This window comes from Felis catus, chromosome B2, assembly GCF_018350175.1.
Source record: "Felis catus isolate Fca126 chromosome B2, F.catus_Fca126_mat1.0, whole genome shotgun sequence".
NCBI classification, from domain to species: Eukaryota; Metazoa; Chordata; class Mammalia; order Carnivora; family Felidae; genus Felis; species Felis catus.
Window position 1 is genome coordinate 148,775,043 of NC_058372.1, and position 13,511 is coordinate 148,788,553.

The 13,511-nt window shown below is 48.1% G+C and overlaps 1 long non-coding RNA gene across 1 annotated transcript; it reads left to right on the forward strand.

Annotated features, from left to right (window-relative positions):
* Window positions 1–5,706: 5,706 nt before the first annotated feature.
* Window positions 5,707–10,160, forward strand: LOC123385607. The gene is made up of 2 exons (XR_006598480.1): window positions 5,707–6,069; window positions 6,761–10,160. It is a non-coding gene; the product is annotated as an uncharacterized LOC123385607 (long non-coding RNA).
* The last annotated feature ends 3,351 nt before the right edge of the window (window positions 10,161–13,511 follow it).

Sequence of the window (13,511 nt, forward strand, 5' to 3'; positions counted from 1 at the left end):
CTTTTAAGACTGTACTAAACCCGCTGTTTATTTTTTTTTATAAAATTTTTTTTTCAACGTTTATTCATTTTTGGGACAGAGAGAGACAGAGCATGAACGGGGGAGGGGCAGAGACAGAGGGAGACACAAAATCGGAAACAGGCTCCAGGCTCCGAGCCATCAGCCCAGAGCCTGACGCGGGGCTCGAACTCACGGACCGCGAGATCGTGACCTGGCTGAAGTCGGACGCTTAACCGACTGCGCCACCCAGGCGCCCCTAAACCCGCTGTTTATAGAGAAATGCCTTGCTCCATTCTCACCCTGACTTTATTTAATAAGGAACAGGCATCGTTTCTTTTCTTCCTCTCCAAACCTGTATTTCTACTTGGTGATTTTGTTACTCTCCTTGTTAGTATGTTAGTTAGTTATGTCTCATCTCCCCAGACACGCTGTAGTCTCTCCAGAGGCAGGGACCTTGACCATCTTCTTTTAGATCATCCAGATGAAAATTATTTGGATGGTGCAAAGCATTACTTCGCATAAAATAAGAATGTAAAAATACTTATTACACTCACCACTTTGCTGAAAGGAATATTTTAAATCTAACTAGTTAAAAATCATGAAACATAGTAGACATGCAAAAAAATATTCCTTAATGGAATTAAAATATAGTGTTAGAAAACCCATTTTTCTTCCATATGAGAAATCTACCTCTTTTTTCTGATCAGCGTTGGCCATCAGCCTGGTCTCTCTTGTCCTGGGAGCAGCCCAGGGGCTCCGAGTAGACACTGGAGACAGATGTTTTAAAGTGATCAAGGACCCATCCACTCATGGGGTAACGCAATGTAGCATTTGATATTGCAAATTTTCACCACCCTGTAAAATTTTTTAAAATGTTTATTTATTTCTGAGACAGAGAGAGACAGAGCATGAGTGGGGGAGGGGCAGAGAGAAAGGGAGACACAGAATCAGAAGCAGACTCCAGGCTCTGAGCTGTCAGCACAGAGCCCGACACGGGGCTCGAACTCACAGACCACGAGATCATGACCTAAGCTGAAGTTGGACGCTCAACCGACTGAGCCACTTAGGCGCCCCTTCACTACCTTATAAATAGAAAGGAATATGAATTCACATTGAGATACATTGGTTAATATTTAAGATCAAGTTTAACATTTGAACAGTAAATTCATCCTTTTGACATAAAACTGGAAATTTAAAGTCCTTGTTATGCAAGATTTATTCCGGGGGCTCCTGGGTGCCTCAGTCAGTTAAGTGTCTGACCTTGGCTCAGGTCATGGTCTCACAGTTCATGGGTTCAAGCCCTGCATTGGGCTCCGTGCTGACAGCTGAGAGCCCGGAGCCTGCTTCTGATTCTGTGTCTCCCTCTCTCTCTGTCCCTCCCCCGCTCACATTCTATCTCTCTGTCTCTTTCTCAAAAATAAAGTAAACATTAAAAAAATTAAAAAGATTTATTCTGGTATTTCAATATTTAATAATATTATTTATACACATGGATGCTGGTAGATCTTTTATTTATCACTGTACAAAAATCAAACATTACACCAATACGTTTCAATTCTTAAAACGCCAAGAAAAACTAAACTTCTTGGTAGAGACGAAAAACACATTTTATATGTACCATTTAAATATCCCAAACTTACGGTAAACAGCGTTTGTAGATACTTATTTTAGGAACAAGGTCCCGTGTTTTCCAGAAAATGGCACTAATTTTCTTTGGCGAGCGTTTATGAGCAGGCTGCCCACTTGGGTGCCCAGACTCTTTCATATCACACCCGGAAGTCTAGCGTTGTGACTGTAACAGATCTGCAATTGACAGATGATGGTGGAGATTTCCAGTGGTTAGGCCATCTCCCCCTCACCGCGCTGGTCTGTTACAAAACACAGAACACTTGCTAAGGGCGGAAAGACATATTTTGACGACAGATACTCTTCTGAGCTCAGGGCAGAAGGTCCATATTGCACCTGCACACCTACATGCTCTCAAGAATAAGGATGGTTGTTTGGGGCTTTTTGATTCCTTCTGTCTCTAATTTACAGGCTTTGCTCAGATGTCCCAGTGTCCATGCCCGCTCAAAAAGATCCACGGTCTGTGTGTTCCTAGGGTTCCAGGGTTTGAGCCCAGTTTACAGGTCAGGGGGCACACGCATAAGACATGCGTTCCCAGGTGACCGGTGACCGGCTCCAAACTGTCCCTCCCTCCTTCCTTCCATCCTTCCTTCCACCGGGAGCACTGGCACCTGGCCATGAATTCCCAGGTGGAAGCATCTCTCAGCAGGAGATCTGCGTGCACATGAAAAAGCCACAGGCCTTTTGCCCCAACACACCTCACCGAAATTTGCATTTGAATTTTTCCAAAAAAAAAACAAACAAAAAAAAACAGTTGCTTTGCTAACAATGTTTGAATCTTCTCTGGAAGTTAACTTTTTGTGTTAAATGGATTAAGTGCACTAAATTACCAGAAGCAACCTTCCCGGTTGAGCAAAATTTCTTGGGATGTTTTTATGGAAACGGCACAAAACGGTATTTGGGGTCATGTGAAAGGTAACATTGTCTGTAAAACCCAGAACACAGGATAGAGAAGGGAGTCTAGAATATTCATGCAAGATATGAATGTGAATGCGTCGTTAACGAAACATGATGCTCGTCTAAAAATACTTCGCCTCAGCATTTTGCCCAAAGAAAAAGGTGTGCCTGTCATCCGGTCATGGTCACTGTATACCAACATTGCCTAGAACAGCACCTGGCGTGGGGAACACTGAACAAACACTTAGGCAAGATTTCGAGAGGACTTCGTTCATCCTGGAATACCACTAGACCTCAGAGAAGGTAGCCTTCATGCCCCCGACCCTGTGAGATTCTTACAGGGGTCACTTGAACCAATCAGTTCATCTGAAAACACCACAAGCCTGGTATTGGCAGGAGTTTCATTCACTTTGTTTTATTATTTTTTTAAAATGTTTTTATTTATTTTTGAGACAGAGAGAGACTGAGCATGAGCAGGGGAGGGGCAGAGAGAGGGGGAGACACACAGAATCTGAAGAGGGCTCCAGGCTCTGAGCTGTCAGCACAGAGCCCGACACGGGGCTCAAACTCACAAACCATGAGATCATGACCTGAGCTGAAATCAGACGCTTAACCGACTGAGCCACCCAGGCGCCCCTCTCCTCCACGTTTAACCATCACGCTTCCCTAAGCGTGAACGATACTGTCGAGAGGAAGCCCACGGTGGGACATCATCGGTGTGACAGGACATGATAAAGAAAATTTAACTTGATGATTCACGCTGTCAAGGACATCAGTTCACAAAAGGAAATATCAACCGGATAAGCTCGATTTTGCAGTGGCTGTTTATTTAAAAAAATTATATTGAGATCAACATAGTGTCAAATATGCACTTTGAAAAACCTTAAAAACATTCCTCCTGTGATGTTAACCTAACCGTAAGGCAGATTATATCACTACTTACCAGAACTAACTCCTAAAAAGTGAAAACATTTATCAAAATCCAGAAAAAGCAAACAAGCAAGCCAGCAAGAAACATACAAACTTTTAAATTTTACATTCTGGAGCTTTTGTGTGATCTCTGTCCCACAAGCTCCCTCCTGAATCAGCTTCCAAAACTCACAGTTGTCCACATGCTTCAAGAGTCCACACACGTGGCCAAGCCACTTTGCAACTCTGTAATCTTAGAACAATCCTTGTATTTCGCAGCGTTATTTTTAATGGCAAATTATAAACCAGCAGATAGCTAGGAACTTAAAATCCCATTTCCCATTTTTCTTTTTTTTTCTTTTAATGGTGATTCATTTTTTGAGACAGAGAGAGAGAGAGAGAGAGAGAGACAGAGAGAGAGAGAGAGAGACACACAGAGCTCCAGCAGGGAGGGGCAGAGAGAGGGAGACACAGAATCCGAAACAGACTCCAGGCTCCGAAAGGTGAGACTATGACCTGAGACAAAGTCAGATGCTAAACCTGAGCCACCCAGATGCCCCTAATGCCATTTCTAAGCATAGGAATCTGATATGTGGATACCTTGCAGGTATTTTCAAAGTAACTGACCCCAAAAGAGTAACACCTTTGAAAGTCTCTGTCCCTAAATTCTAGGGGTTCATTGGTACTCAAAAATTAAAGAGAACACTTTGAGGGGAAGTAATGGTTTTATTTCTCCCCTCCCCCTCCCCCTCCTCCCCTCCCCCCCTGCTCCTCCCCCCTCCTCCCCTCCCCCTCCCCCATCTCCTCCTCCCCCCTCCTCTCCTCAAGGGTAGCTGCTAGGAGTTAATAGACGAGGCTGGAGGAAGATCCTTTCGGGAGGGAAGGGAGAGACGGGAAGGGCAGCTTTGAGGACAATGAGAGGAAGTCGATACAGATACTTTTCCTTCGTAATTCAATTTCTAGTTTTATCTCCCTTTCACAGGGAGACTTTGGATTACCGCACACTAGAAAGCAACTGTCACACGGGAATACGCTGCTTGTAATAACAAATGAGGGGGCCGGAAATCCCGCCTCTTGTGAATTACCAGTTCGCCTCCTAACTGGGAGTCCCGGTGGCACCGATGAGGCCTTAGTATGACCGTATACATGGAAGGGCTTCTTTGAAAGAGGGACCCCCAGAAGAGCTCATTTACGGGGGGGGGGGGGGGGGGGGCGTAACCTGGGGCTGGGATTTCCCGCGTCCGGCTCAGGGAGAATGGAATCGGGCAGCACGGGGCGCCGCCGAGGTCGGGGGGTGCCGTGCGGACGAAGCAAAGGTCACGGCGTCGGCACCAATCAGACCGTGTTTCCGTGCAATTTCTAGAGCGATTCCTCACGAGGTCAGGTCGCCCTCCTGGAGGCTGGGGGCCCCAGGGAGGTCCCCCCCCCCGGCCTTGGTGGGAAGGGCGCTCGTTCCCCGGCTGCTGTCCCGGCTCCGCTCGGGGCGCTGGGGTGCACCGAGGGCCGCGGTGCCCGCCACCGCTAGTCCCTGCTCTGCAAGGACCGCGGCCCCTCGGGGAAGCGTCGGGGCTTGGGGGAGGTGGGGGCGCGGTGTTTGGGTCTTCCCTCTGTCCCGCTGTCGGCGATTCACGTGTCCCTGAGCGGCTGACAGGCCCTGGCATCGTGCTCCCCTACGCGGGGCGGAGGGGCTGCGGGGTCCGGGCCCCCGATTCCCGGGTCGTTCTGACTGCGAGGCACCTGCGAGCCGGGACACAGGACACTGCGGCAGCGGGAGCGCCCGTCCGGGGCTGCTCAGCCCCGCTTCCAGCCCGGCTGCTCCCCGGTCCCCCGGGTAGGCGCTGGAGCGCGGGGTTCGCGTGCGCGGGGTGCGCGTGGGGGGACGGGGCGCGCGGAGCAGGTGGGGTGGCGCCGCGCGGGGTCCATGCAGGGGGCGGGGCAGTGGAGCTATTCGCGGAGCGTGGAGCGAATGGGGGACGACGGGCGGAGGGGGCCGGGCGCAGTGGCGCCCCCTGCGGGGCGCGCAGGGGGGCGGTGAGGCGGGGGTGGGTGTTCGGGGTGTGTGGGAGGCGTGGGGGAGCGGGGTGCAAGGGGAGGGGCGGTTCGTGGGGTGCACGCTGGGGGCGGCGAGACGCGGGTGTTTGCGGTGCGTGGGATGCCTAGGGGGCGGGGTGCACGCAGCGGGCCGGGGCAGGGGGGCGGCTGTGCGCGGGGAGGGGGGCGTGTACGCGAGGGGGCCGTGAGGGGGAGGTGTCTGCGGGGCGCGGGGCGGGGGGTCTCGGGGGCGCCTGTTCGCCCCCAGGAGCGAGCCGCGGGGCAGGAAAGAAAAGCCCCGTCGGCCTGCGGTTCCGTGGCGGGGAGACAAAGGCGACAACAAATGACAAGTAAACACCCAGCCACAGGAAGCCATTAAGGAGAGTGGGCGCTAATGAGCGCGCCGCGGGGGCCCCGACCCGCCCGGAGCCCCGCTGGCAGGCCGTAAACCTGCTGGGCCCCTCTGTCCCCCGCGGTCGTGCCATCAGAAGCCGCAATTACTGGCTTGGCAGTAAGAAGACTCCAGGGGCCGAGAGAAAACCGGGATTCTGTGATCTCGCACATTCTCACGTCTGCCGTTCAGCGGCCGCGTGCGAGCGCCAAGATGTGAGTATCGCGCCGCTTTCCACGGAGTCCGGCCAACTAGCTTCTCGTAAAAGTCAACTCTGTCGAGCGACCAGATGTCCCTCGGTGCTCCCGTAAAGCTTAAACGAGTCTCGAGAAAATAATGTTCCCAAGTCGCAGCGGTTTGCCGAGCGAGTTAATCGTCCCGCGGCGAGTTTTCTGTCTGGACTGTTTAAGCTACCGTGTCGCCGGCTTTCATGTTGGCAGCGACAGTTCTCTCTCCGGACGGGTGGGTCCCGATTCGACAAGTGCCCCTGGGGCAGGTGGCGCCGCCGGCGCGCGGCCCGCGGCCACCTCCTGGGCCGAGGCCCCGGCAGCAGCGACACCCGGAGGCCGCGTGCGCCCCGGGCCTGGGTGCCTGGGCCTCGGCGGGAAGCCAGGGGGGGCCGACCACCCACAGAGAAGGGCTTATGAACTTCGAGACCCCTGCCGAGCCCTCCAAGAGCGGCAGAGTCGTGCCTTTCCAGCTTGTTTACTTTAAGCATTTTAGGAAGCCAGTGGGAAAGTGGCTTAGGGTAAATTTCATTTCAGAAAGCCGGCTCCAAGATGCTTGGACAAGCAAGAATCGCTAGGCCTTCCCCAAGACGTGGGCATTATTTCTTGATGATGCCTTTACATACGGTGCTCCCTTTCTGAGAAGAGACAATATTTAATCATAAATATATCTCTATAGGTGGCGTGGCGGTGTAGACATTGGTGAAGTTGAAGGAGACAACAGCAGATCATCTCCGATGATCCTAAAAGAAACTTGGGTGCGTGGCCCTCTGTCCCCTGGAGGCGTTCTGTCTTCTGACTTGAGTCTTGCCGCCTCTTTCGGTTTGCCTTTGTCGGTGAAAATTAATTCAAATATATTCTCATGGTTAAATTTCCTGTGTTGTGCCTGGGTGTTGAGTTAGAATTCCTTGAACTAAGCTTTAATAATGCTATCACTCTATTGCATTGGTTTTAACTGGAAACACAGGAATTTGGACTGGAATATATATATGTTCTCTGCATAGCTTATTCATTATTTTTAGTTTTAAACCTAACATCTCTGATCCTAAAACTAAAACCTCTCTATAAAATGAGTTGGATTAGAGGGTGCCTTCAGTGCCTTCTGAATCTAAAATTTTAGATTCCTTCGTAATTTTGCTGTAAAATATCACATTAACATACGGGCATGGGTTTTTTGTTTGTTTGTTTTTAAATCACATTTTTCAGAAGGCTTAAAGTAAAAAGCAATTGACCCCTCTTCTGTCCAATTCACCCCAAGCCGGCTTCACAGAAATTTCAACTTGACCCACTTCCGTTGGTAATTATGTTTGAATAAACCTAGTCCCAAAGAGAAGAACCACCACCCTGGAAAAAAAATTTTTGCAACCTTCTGCTGTCTCTTCTTTCTTTAGATGTATAGCAAGTGTGTTTACTGTTCCTTTTTCTCTTTCATTGTGAACGAGTGACACCTTTAAGAAGAATGGAGGTGTCCGAGGAGAATTTTCCTTACACAAACCTGAGTGCCCTCGGAAGATTTTCCTTTTTCTTGGGTAATAGCCTATTTGCATTGATTTCCCAGGATGTACAGCACCAGACCCACTGAGGTCTCCTCCCTAAGACCCCAAACTTTACACCTTATTATTCTCCACTGCTCACCATGGACTGAGGAAGGAGCTTCAAGTCATGGAACCACCGTGGCAGCGGGAATCTCATTACTGTGGGGAATTTTAAATCTCTGTAGTCATAAATTATAGTATCTACGTACCAGGCACACCAGACTTGATCATCAGATTTGGCCCTTTCTTTCAAATCAGTGTTTTGGGAGAATATTTCCCGTAGGAACACAGAAAGAAATCTATAAATATAAAATTGCCTTAGAGATATTCTTAAACCATGACAAATTATCCAAGATGGCTTTGGCTGCTAGGAGTCTTTTATGGTTCCACGCAAATTTTAGAATGGTTTGTTCTCTTTCTAGAAAAAATGCCATTGGTATTTTGATAGGGGTTGGATTGAATCTGTAGATTGCTTGGGGTAGTGTGGACATTTTAGGAATAGCCCAATCTGTGAGCAGGGTATAGCTTCCCATCTATTGGTGTCTTTTTCAGTGTCTCTTATTTTTTTTTAATATATTCAGTGTCTCTTATTAATATCCTGTAGGTCTCAATGTAGAAGGCTTTCACCTCCTTAGTTAAATTTATTCCTAAGTATTTGATTCTTTTTGATGCAACTGTGAATGGGATAATTTTCTTAATGTCTCTTCCTGAGAGTTTGTTATTAGCATATAGAAAAGCAACCGATTTTTGTGCATCGATTTTGTATCGTGCAGTTTTACTGAATTCTTTTATGAGCCTGTAAGTTTTTCAGGGGAGTCTAGGCTTTCGAAATATAATATTATGTCGTCTGCAAATAGTGAAAGTTTTATTTCTTCGTTTCCAATTTGGATGCCTCTTACTTCTTTTTCTTGCCTAATTGTTCTGGCTCAAACTTCTAATACTGTGTTGAATAAAGATGGCAAGAGTGGGTAGGCTTGTCTTGCTCCAGATCTTAGAGCAAAAGCCTTCAGCTCTTCATCATGGAGCACCATGTGGCTGTGGCTTGTCCTATGAGACCTTCATTATGTTGAGAAATGTTCTTTCTGTGTCCACTCGTTGAGAGGTTTTTTATCATAAATGGATGGTCAATTTTGTCAAATGCTTTTTTTGCATCTATTGAGAGGTTCATACGACTTTTACCCTTCCTTTTGTTAATGTGGTGGATCGCATTGGCTAATGTGCAAATAGCGAGCCATCCTTGCATTCCTGGGGAAAATCCCACTCGATCGCAGTATATGGTCCTTTTAATACATCGTTGAATTCAATTTGTTCATATTCAAAAAAAATGTTTTTTAACCTTTATTTATTTTTGGGAGACAGAGAGAGACAGAGCGTGAGCGACGGAGGGGCAGAAAGAGAAGGAGACACAGAATCCGAAGCAGGCTCCAGGCTCTGAGCTGTCAGCGCAGAGCCCGAGGCGGGGCTCGAACCCGTGAACTGTGAGATCATGACCTGAACTGAAGTCGGACGCCTAACAGACTAAACCACCAGGGCGCCCCTTCACTTTAAAGGTCATAAAGCCAGAGCTCAAGGGAAACAGGCACACCCTCCGGGAACAGGTGTGCCCTCCTCCTGCCTTACACCTTCAGCCTCTGACTTCTACCCACCCCACCCTGGCCTTATTTACGCACAACCGCCTGAGCCACCCAGGGGCCCCATCAATTTGCTAATGTCTTATTGAGGAGTTTTGCATATATTTTCATCAGAGATAGCGGCCTGTACATTTCTATTCTTGTGTTCTCTTCGTCTCGTTTTCGTAACAGGGTAATGGTGGTCTGGTAAAATTAGCTTAGAAAAGTTCCTTCTTCGTCTGGTTTTCAGCAGAGTTTTAGAAGGATTGGTATTATTCTTGTTTGAACGTTTGGTAGAATTCACCAGTGAAGCCATCTAGTCCCGGATTTTGTTGAGGTTTTTGATTAATGATCCAGTCTCCTTCTAGTAATTCATCTCTTCAGATATTCTATTGCATCATGATTCAGTCATTCAACATTGTGTGTTTCTAGGAATTCATCCATTCCTTCTAGGTTGGCCAATTTCTTGGAGTGTAATTGTTCATAGTCGTCTCTTATGATCCTTTGTATTTTTTGTGGCATCAGTCATAATGTCTCTTCTTTCGTTTGATTTTATTTGAGTCCTCTCTCCAGTAAATTTTTTTTTTTTTTGCCGATTTTGTTTATTTTTACCAAGAACCAATTCTTAGCTTCATTGGTCTTTTCTACATGTTCATTTTTTGCTTGTGCGGGAACTATGTTTTTAAGTTTTTGAAAGTTATACTTTAACATTTGTGAAGTGCTTGGTAAACATTAATTGCGGCTCTTTCACACCCAGAATAAATACAGAATGCAGTATTCTTTGTGATGCAAATATTTATGGAAGGAATAAAGTGAAAGAATGTGGCTGACAACTAGCAAAATTAAAATCACTTATTTTGTATTTGTATGGCATTTAATAAAAGATGCTCAAAACCGTTTGGTGAAAGAATAAAGGAAAATGCTTGCGATTCCACTACCTCGTGTGTTCAGCATATTTATGAACGTTTAAAACTATTTAAACATCTTCCTTTAAAAAACGTACTGGTAAAAGTAAATGAATAAAACCGGGGGAAAAGAATCTCCTACCTTTGGAGTTTAAAAACGTGAAAAATAAGCAGCATAATATATGAAAAGGACATAAACGTTTGGGGTCAGTCTAACTCGGGCTCAAATCCAAGCTCCGTCTTTTGGGCAAGTTGCTTAATCTCTCCAATCCTGAGTTTTCCCGGCGGAAACTAGATTTACTGAAAACAGCTTCCTTCCAACATCGTTCTGAGGGTAAGAAGCTGGAGTCTGTAAAGTGCCCAGAGCAGCCTGGTAAATGGTGGGAAATCAGTGGATTTAAATAATCCTTCTGCACCCCTTGAGTCTTAAAGTTTTATCTACTAATTGTGTCAACTAATTTGAGGGCTAATTATATAGAGGAGCTAGTATTGTGTGCAAAATTGTTTAAAAATCGTAACTTAGGTGGCACCTGGGTGGCTCGGTTAAGCGTTTGATTCTTGATTTCAGCTCAGGTCATCATGATCTCATGCTCATGAGATCAAGCCCCACGTGGGGCTCTGTGTTAACAGTGCAGAGCCCGCTTGGGATTCTCTCTCTCCTTCTCTCTGCCCTTCCCTGGCTCATGCATGCTCACTCTCTCTCTCTCTCTCTATCAAAATAAGTAACTTTTAAAAACAGTCGTGACTTTTATCTCTTTCATGAATGGACTAGGCTATTAATACTCTACAGATCTGCTCAGATTAATAAAAATGATGCCGACCGATAACCATGTAGCCATTAATATCTTTATGTATCGGCATCACAACTCTTAACTCGTGTCAGTGGAATAAATGGAATAAATTGCATGCATTATTATCTATTGCTGTGTAACAAAGCACCACAGCTGTAGCCGCTTCAAACGACACACATTTACAACCACACGGTGCCTGTGAGCCAGAAATGTAGAAATGGGTTAGCTGGGGACTCTGCTTATAGTCTCGAGGTTGCAGTCAAGGTGTTGACCAGGCTGCACCCTCATCTGGAGGTCCGACTGGGGAAGTGTGTGCACCCCTGCTCATGAGGATGTTGGCAGAATTCAGTTCCTTTCCGTCACGGGATTTACGGCAGCTGGCTTCCTCAGAGTCAACAAAGGGAGGGAGAGGGGCGCCCGGGTGGCTCAGTCGGTGGAGCGTCCGACTTCGGCTCAGGTCATGATCTAGCAGTTCATGGGTTCCAGCCCCGCGTCGGGCTCTGTGCTGATGGCTTGGAGCCCGGAGCCTGACTCAGATTCTGTGTCTCCCTCTGGCTCTCGGCCCCTCCCCCACTTGTGACGTGTCTCTTTCTCTCACAGATAAATAAACATTAAAAACATTAGAGAGAGAGAGTGAGTTACTAGTGGGATGAAGGCTTATATGATGCTGCAGGATCCCAGAGTGGCCTCCGTCACTGTTGCCATATGCCATTGTTTAGGAGCAAGTCACAGGTCCTGCTTTGCGATTCAGGGTAGGGGATTACACACAGGCATAAATATCAGAAGGCAAGAATCACGGGGGCCACCTTGGGAGTCCACCTGCCGCCGTCTGCCGTCTGGCTCCTGTGTCGTCGTGCTTCCCATGGGCAAAAGACATTCGGCGCCTCCCAAAGTTCCCAAGATTCTCTTCTCTTCATGACATCAGCTCAGATTTCAAAATCTCATTATTAGGCTGCTGGGTCTAATCATTAAGCTCAGTTCCCGGGGCTCAACTTCTGCCCATCCTTGGCCCTGTGAACCAAAGAGAAGAATTATCCGCTCCCAACGCACCGAGCGTGCACTGGTGGGACAGGCAGCGGAAAACAGCCACAGACAGTTCTGCTCCAGAAAAGAGAAAATGGAAGGCTCAGAGGGGTCTCAGAATCCAGACGGGTGCGGTTGGAAGTCCCTTGAGGACGGTTCAAGGCGCGGGAATGACGCTTGTGGTTTCACCAATCCGGGCCCTTGGCTGCACTTTCTGAGTCTTCCTTGCTTGGAAACAAAAGGCGCCACATGTTTGCAGCTGAGTGGTTTTCTCAGCCTGCTTTCTGACAATAGGGTTTGGGGGCCCGGGGGTCTGACGGCCTCCTTTCTGGCCAGGCTGGCAGGGTTTCTGCAGAAGCAGTTTTCTCAAAACTTCGTGTGTCTCCCGTGGATTTCGATGGGACCCATTTCATGAAACAAAGACCTCACCCACAGGTCTTTTTGAGATGACCCTTCTCTGCCTCTGGATCCTGCTGAGATGACCCTGGGGCATGCTCTGAATCTCCATAGAGGTGCCAGGGTTGACCAACAGGATCTGAGGCTCACCCTGTTTTGAAAAGGCCCTGTGTGACCGGACTCCCCGACCTTGGGATCTTTGTGAGGCATCGTGCGAACGTTGCACAGGCATGTCCTCGGCTTTTTCTCTTGACCCTGATGACTTAAGTTTTGCATCTTTTGCCATCCGGAGAGGTTGACAGTCTGATTTCAGACTTCTGGACTCCAGAGCTGTGACGGAGTAAATTCTGTGTCAGCTGCTCGGTTTGTGGTCACTTCCTGGGAGCCTCAGAGCCGACGCAGTGAACCCCAGGACGCTTTCAGCACTTTTCCCTCCGTGTTGTTTAAACGTTACTGTTTATCAACCTAGAGTCCCAGAGGCGAGGTTCCCGGAGTCATACCAGCTGTCTTGTGGGGACCCTTGTACTTCCACCAAAAGATCACTCACGCACCTCCGTGTTCCCACACTTTAGAGAATATGCCTGTCGATGTGCCTCGGCCCCTCACTGGGCTGAGTTCCTGCCACCAGACTTCCAGAGCCCAACTCCCAGCCCCGATGCTTTCCAGTTGGGTTTCTGGGAGGTTCCCTGACCTCTCTGGGCTTCATGGTTCATGTCTGTGGATGGAAAGAGCAACAACAGCCTACCCGGTAGAGCGGATACGGGCCCCCGCCTCCCCAGCCCCGCACCCCCATCCCCTGCTTGCTCCCTGGGTGGTCCGCAGAGCAAGCTATGCTACACTGCATCCTGACGGGTGGTGCTGAGGATATAAATACATGTTGAATGAGCTATGATTTGATGTCATGTCCTAAACACTCAATTGGGTTTGGTATTAAAAAAAAAAAAAGCTGTGAGTGTGTGTGTGTGTGTGTGTGTGTCCCATTCCTTCAGGCCATGGGTGTAAATGAAAAGCAAACAGCAATTTATGAGGCCCCTTTGTACTCTAAAAATCTAAGAAGTAAATCTTCCGGGGGCACCCAGGTGGCTCCGTTGGTTGAGCGTCTGACTCTTGATTTCGGTTCAGGTCGTGATCTCACGGTTCGTGGGTTTGAACCCCGCATCCGGCTCTGCA